The following is a 6,897-nucleotide window of genomic DNA, read 5'->3' on the forward strand; positions in this document are numbered from 1 at the left end:
AGGGGAGAGGGGGATCGGAAAACGGGTTAATTGTCGTCAGAGGCAGATGGATGGGAGGTCCTGAGTAGGGAGTGCCGTGGGATAAGAGGATGATGGAATTTTTTGGCGTCTCAGCTCTATCGATGCTAACATTCCGGTTGGACTACAGTTTTTGCAAAACATCACTGTGGTGGGAATCGAATGTCAGTCACACTCGTAGCGAGCGTAGAAAGTTCGCAGACTGAAAAAACTATTCAGAGGTTCGGTTTTTCAAATTGCTAGGCATTTCTGGTGCAGCTTTTTAAAAAAATTTTTTTTTATTAAAGTTAATAATTCTATCTATTTTTTTTAAAGGGGCTTCAGATGACATAAATGTTACCTAAAGAATATAAGGGAGTCCCATATGCCCCCCTCCCTCCCCGCCCACGCTTTCCCACGTTAACCACGGCCTACCTTTGTGTGGTCGCTACGGTTGGTTGTGACGATTGGCGAGCCCATATCGGAGCGGTGCGACTGACCGTGGATGGCCGTTGACGTGGCACTTTATGCTCTGTTCCGTGACGATTTGGTTGAGTTGTGACAGAAGAGACCGAGGTCTGTTTCCGTCCCTGTGATGCCGTGCGGGACGAATCCGGTGTCCCAAAGATGCCCCCTTATGACACCTACCTACTCTTCCCTCTCCCGTCCCTCAGAACCTCTGGTGGACACTGCCTCTTTGTTGGCGATCAGAGTTCTTCTGTTGCAAGAATCATCATAAATCTATAGTCGGATGGCAGTAAGTCTACTCTAGCCCATCGTTCCTTCCCCAATCCGGAGCATGTGGGTGGGGGCTTAATCCCACAGGGGCAGACGGATGGAGCTCTCTCACTTGCAGTGACAGACACTTTGTGTTCCTTGGGACGGTCGGTAGTTGCCCATCATCGTCTCCTCGTTAGTTTCCCCGGCCGAGCCCGATGCACTGGAGAGCAGGTGCTGCGACTCTGCTGAGTTTCAGGGCCCGCCCGACTGGCACACGGACGGCCCGAAGGTTTACGTCTCTGGGACATATGTTGACCGAGTATGGTGCGCAAAACTAAAAGGGGCGGAAGAGCCATGTGTAGAGAACCCCTCAGCGAGCCTCATGCCGCTTTACCCTGGGGAGCATAAATTCCAAAGGAAGGCCCAGGCCCACGGACAGGGTGCCAGATTCCTGAACGGTCTACCCTGCTTATGGTTTCTGGGTGTCTCTAGAGCCCCTGGGAGCCCCGCTTTTTCTTTTTCTTTTTTTAAGTCTGGGTGTTTTTTCCTGCCCTTTTTTCTTTCTTCTTTTTTTTTTAATATTTATTTTTTTATTTCTCTCCCCCCACCCCACCCCCACCCCGGTTGTCTGTTCTCTGTGTCTATTTGCTGAGTCTTCTTTTTTGTTCGCTTCTGTTGTTGTCAGCGGCACGGAAATCTGTTTCTTTCTGTGGCGTCATCTTGTTGTGTCAGCTCTCCGTGTGTGCGCCGCCATTCCTAGGCGGGCTGCACTTTCTTTTGTGCTGGGCGGCTCTCCTCACGGGGCACACTCCTTGCGTGCGGGGCTCCCCTACACGGGGGACACCCCTGCTTGCGCAGGGCACTCCTTGCGTGCATCAGCACTGCGCATGGGCCAGCTCCACACAGGTCAAGGAGGCCCGGGGTTTGAACCACGCACCTCCCATGCGGTAGACGGATGCCCTAACCACTGGGCCAAGTCCGCCGCCTTTTCTGCCCTTGATGGCCTCCCTCCCCAAGGCCCTAGGAAGTGGGTCTGCAACCCATTACCGGGCCCAGAGCCCAGTTGCTTTGTTTTTGTTTTAGTTTTTTTAAAAATTTCTTTGTCTTTATCTTTTTTTAATGTTACATTAAAAAAATAGGAGGTCCCCATATATTCCCCCCACCCCCCTCACCCTACTGCTGCCATAACAACCACCTCCTCCATCACGGTGGGACCTTCATCGCGCTCGGCGAATACATCTCTGAGCGAGCGCTGCCGCGCCCCATGGTCAATGGTCCCCGTTACAGTTTACGCTCTTCCCCCGGTCCACCCAGTGGGCCACGGGAGGACATACACTGTCCGGTGACTGTCCCTGCAGTACCACCCGAGAGAACTCCAAGTCCTGAAAATGCCCCCACATCACGTCTCTTCTTCCCACTCCCCACCCTCAGCAGCTACCGTGGCCACTCTCTCCATCTCGATGCTACGTTGACTTCCATTCCTAATCACCATAGTTCCAGAACAGAAGCTCAGTAAGTGCACGCTAACCCATGCTCTATTCCTCCATTCCGTGGGCCCCGGGATGGTTATGTCCACTCCACCTCTGTATCGAGAGGGTGCTTAGATGCCCCTTGGATGATGGACGCAATTCTCCTGTTTGCAGTTGTTGGCACTCTTGGCTCCCTGGTGTGGTGGTTGACCTCCTTCACGTCCCTGTGGGAGCCCCGCTATTGGAGGCGACGATTAGTGTGGCGGGCCTGCTGACACTTGCCTTACAGTAACCTCTGGAACCAACTCCGGGACGCGACTTTGAAATCTCTTAGCCCTAAGACCTCATTTGTATTTGCAAAATCTGATGATCGGTCTTCTGTCAGTGTCTTCCTAAAAATTAAGTGTGTGCTTTTAATCGAGGAGGGCGGGAGAGGAGATATAATTTTGGCCACTTCATTTTTCTTCCATGCTTTCTTATGCAGACTTCGTGAATGAAAGCGATCCATCTGGGTCAATCGTGATTTAGCCTGAGTCCTGCCAGAAAGAGGCTGAGCATCTCTGCCTCCGAACACTGTGAGTTGGCCTGTGGTTATCTGTGGCAATTCGTTCCCATAGGGTGTGAGGAATTCCCAAGCAGGAATCTGATGACCCGTCGAGAATGAGGGCCTCCGCGGAAATTAAATAGCTAAGCCCATCGTTTATTTCATTCCTGGACAGTATGATGTCCGATCGGTACAGCTGTAGGAACAAAATGATCATCACGTTATAATTAATTTCTTTACATCGATAAACGTTTGCTGCTATCCTGAGTTGGAAACTGAGGCATAGTGGTCTCGCAAAGAGAGACGTGCTGTTTCCATGGCTACCATGGCTACGCTCGCCCCCTCCCCCCGGAGGAATGTGGTCATTAAGAGTTCCGGGCAAACAGGATGAAGCTGTGAATGGCTGAAAGAAAAGATGAGCAGATCTACTTCGGAGTTAGGTGGAATGCTTGGACTTTGTACCTTGAGATAAAGATTTTTTGAGTTCCTTAGATCGTGAGTAATGCTATTAGTGAACTGCATACTTGTTCTCCCGCAGCCTGGGCTATATAGAAAGCCCCTTGTAAACAATGAAGATGTCTGAGGAGTCTCTACTCCCAGACCCCCGGATCCCAGCCCTCTTCTCTTCTCTTTCTCTTTGTTTCATTCCCAGTACCCTTCGTGCCCAAATCTCCAACAATCCTGTTTATTGCTGATCACGGATGATGTGAAGTCTCTCAGCTGGCCTTACAGGCTCTTTTAAAATGTACAGTTTCTTTCCACCTACGTTCCAATGTTTTTTTTTTTTTGTTTTTGTTTTTGTTTTTTAAATTTTACCGTAAGGGTCTTTTTAGCAGGTTTAAAAAAAATAAAAATAAAAATAAAAGACGTCGATGGTGCTCTTTGGCTAGACCCTATGGTATATGGATATATCTCAGGAAAACGGCTTAATAAACAAATAAAGAGCTGTGCCAGAACAGCCAAAGCGGCACCGGACAGATCCGATCGGCTGGGGTCTGTGACTGAATTCAGAGCCCCTCAGGTCCTGCCTATAGCTCCAACAGGCATTGCTGAAAGTTGGGGGAGGGGGGGGAGGGGGAAAAAGGGGGCCTTTTTTTTTAGGGGAGGGGTTTCCCTTTAAAAAAAAAAAAGGGGGGGGTGTCCATGACTGTGTCAAAGATGTCCTCCCTGGGGATGAACTCTGGGTCTAGCCTCTCTGAAACCGCAAAGAAATGCTCTCTCCCATGGCCTCTTCTCTCATCTTTCCCAGCAAAGACGGGGCCTCACGGATTGTGTGCCAGTGGGCATCTGCCTTGGAGGTTTAGGTCAGCTGTGCTGGGTGTGGCACCCACCCCTCTCCTTTTCTATGTAAATAGAGGAGGGCCTTGCAGTTTTCAGGTTACCTTGGCATTGCCTCTCCCCTCCCCCCAACCCAACCCCAGGTTGCGAGGAGTGACACAGGCCCTCATATTACTCAGCGATCTTTTCTCCCCACGCGTGTGTCTGTGTGTGTGTGGGGTGTGTTTTCCCATCTGTTGATGAACACGTTAATTTTTTCCAGTCTTTGGGGACCCAGGAAAAAAACCTGCCTTGATACTTGTGTGCAGGATACTGTGTGAAAATCGTTTCAATTCACTTGAGTAACTAGGTAGAAGTGTGTTTACAGGGTCACGTTGGTAAGTTGATAAGAAAAGGTCACCGCCTTCCGATGTGGTTGTATGGTTTTGTTTTGCATTCACGCGAGCAGTGCTCTCCATTCATGCCACTCTTTGGCATTCTCCCTCTCTCCCTCTGTCCCTCTCTGCCCCCCTCACCCCTCTCTCCCTCTCTCCTTTTCTCCCTCTCTCCCCTCCACCCCTCTCCCCCCTCTCAAAGCTAGTCTCCTAATACTATGAAATCAAACCTGGCCTTCTGCCCTCTTTTAAAATGTGTGTGTTCTTTCAAACTATCATCTATGCCACTTTACGAGTTGACAATAAAGGTCTTATCAGGAACTTTTAAAAAGCCATCGATGACAGACTTTGGCTAGATCGTACGGGGTGTGACTACATCTCACTCAAAGTGCTGAATAAACAAATAAACCGTGGTGCGGGAGGAGCCAGAAAGAGCAGCTGTGTCCAACAAGGGACGGCCCCTGCCCGAGAGACTGAGAGGGGAGGCATTTCCTTGTTCGCTGGCTTGTGTGTTTGTCTGTTTTTTGCTTTTCATCAGTAGTACAGAAATCACAAAAATGCCTTAATAGTGATCGCAGTGATGAACGCACAACTATGTGTCCGTATCAAACACTGTCGATGGTACACTGTGGATACAGTGGACGCTTTATTAATATGTATCCAGAAACCGATCTGTTTAAATGTAAAACTAGAGTGGGTGAGGGGAACATACACCGACTGTAAGATATGGACTATAGTTGGCAGCCCTATTTTGAAGGTGCTTTTGCACAGTTTCGTAACAGATGGATCACAACCACGCGTGATGTCGGCGGAGGGGTGAGGTATGGGAGGGAGCCCTGGAATCATGTTTTGCATGTTTATTTCATGTCTACAAACTTTTACTCTACACCTAATGTTTGTGTGTGTTTGTGCATGAGTGATGTGCTTCAATAATATATAAAGATGTAAAGACGTGTGCGTGTATATTTTATATACATACGTATATACGTGTGTGTGTGTATATATATATAATAATAATAATAATTATTATTATTATTATTATTATTTTTTTTTTTTTAACAAGGAGGGTGGTGATGATGGCCACCAGGTCAACAGGAAGGTTTAGGATTCACCTCTTTCTTTTGAGGCAGGGCTTCCACTTGTTGCTCTTCAAACTTGGAGGCTGTGATCTTGGTTTGTGAAGAGATGGAGGGCTGTACGGTCTGACCTCTGACTGGGGGATTCAGCCCTTTATCTTCATGAACCGTCTCCCCCTGATGTCTGGTGATGTTTCCTGTTAAAAGTCTGCCTCATCTGAATTTCAATGAGCTGTACTGGCTCTTATGGGGTCCTTGTTCACATGGTACACCTTCTCCCAGCTCTTTAAAAACAGAACAGAACAGAACAAAACAAAACAAAACAGAAGAAAAAAGAAAAAAGAAAAAAAAGGTAAAGTGAGCCTGGAGAAGGCCCCAAAATCCTGGCAGCAGACCTGACAGTATTTGCCCCGGATGGGACGTGACTCCACGATGTGGCCCTGGGCTTGCTGTTAGTGGGACACTCGGTTGAGCCCAGGCCCGCCAGGTCACTCGAAGAGAGGGGCTCCCCCTCGAAGAGATGTTCTCTAATTGTGTCATCTGGAGAATGCCGTGTAAAGGGAACGGTCCGACCTTTGACTTTTTAAGGCCGGCCTTATCGCTCTGCACGGCGTTCTGAGAGTCACCCAAGGAGTCGTGTGCATCGGTAGTTTGTGGCCTGCTCTGAATGGCTTTTCTTTTTTCTTTTTGGCAGATGCCCGTTTCACGGGTGGGAAGGAATGTGGGTGTCTTTAAACAGCGAGTAAAAAACCACAAGCCGTTGGGGAGAGGGCAATAGAGAAATAAAAGTAAATCTTAAAAAGAATAAATAAGGAAATAAAGGACACGTGGATCGTGTCCGTTTCGGGGTTACAGCCGAGAAAGCTGATAGGAACATTCGTGTTTTTTGTCGTTGTCATTGTCATTGTCGTCGTCGTCGTTTTCTGGGTGCGAGTTTTAATTTCTGGCGTAGATACCCAGAACGGCAGCCCCCATCCCCGACGGTACTGACGTTTTCAGGACAGTCTTAGTATGTGTGTTTTCAATGAGACCGTTTTCCAGGGCGGCGGAGGAGGACATGTCCGGGCAGCGCCCGGCCCCGGGGGTGGGGGTGGGGGGCTGGGCCGCGGGGGTGGAGGAGGGGCGGGCCGGCTCTCCACGACGGTCTTCGGGCGCCCCCAGGCGGCCGGCCGCTTTTCTGTGGGCCGGCAAAGTCGAGGGGTCGCCCTTCTCTGGCCTTGCCAGCCTCCTCCTCTGCCGGGAGCCATTTTGTAACCCAGGGCATGATCTTCGCTGCCCTTCTTGGCAGTGTTCTCCATCTATCTTCCTCCCTTCCTCCCCTCCTCCCTTGCTCCCTTCCTCCCCTCCTTCCTCCCCTCCTTCCTCCCTCCCTCTCCCCTCTCCCTCTCCCCTCTCCCTCTCCCCTCTCCCCTCTCCCTCTCCCCCTCCCTGCCCCCCCG

At 49.9% G+C, this 6,897-nt stretch overlaps 1 long non-coding RNA gene across 2 annotated transcripts; it reads left to right on the forward strand.

The window, feature by feature from the left end:
- Positions 1–434: 434 nt before the first annotated feature.
- On the forward strand, positions 435–3,619 carry LOC131277509 (uncharacterized). 2 transcript variants are annotated; one of them, XR_009184667.2, is made up of 5 exons: positions 435–573; positions 672–754; positions 2,149–2,229; positions 2,671–2,761; positions 3,383–3,619. It is a non-coding gene; the product is annotated as an uncharacterized lncRNA (long non-coding RNA). The 2 variants fall into 2 exon arrangements; XR_009184666.2 differs by lacking the exon at positions 435–573 and having other exon boundaries at positions 630–754.
- The last annotated feature ends 3,278 nt before the right edge of the window (positions 3,620–6,897 follow it).

Source organism: Dasypus novemcinctus, unplaced genomic scaffold (genome assembly GCF_030445035.2).
Source record: "Dasypus novemcinctus isolate mDasNov1 unplaced genomic scaffold, mDasNov1.1.hap2 scaffold_123, whole genome shotgun sequence".
NCBI classification, from domain to species: domain Eukaryota; kingdom Metazoa; phylum Chordata; class Mammalia; order Cingulata; family Dasypodidae; genus Dasypus; species Dasypus novemcinctus.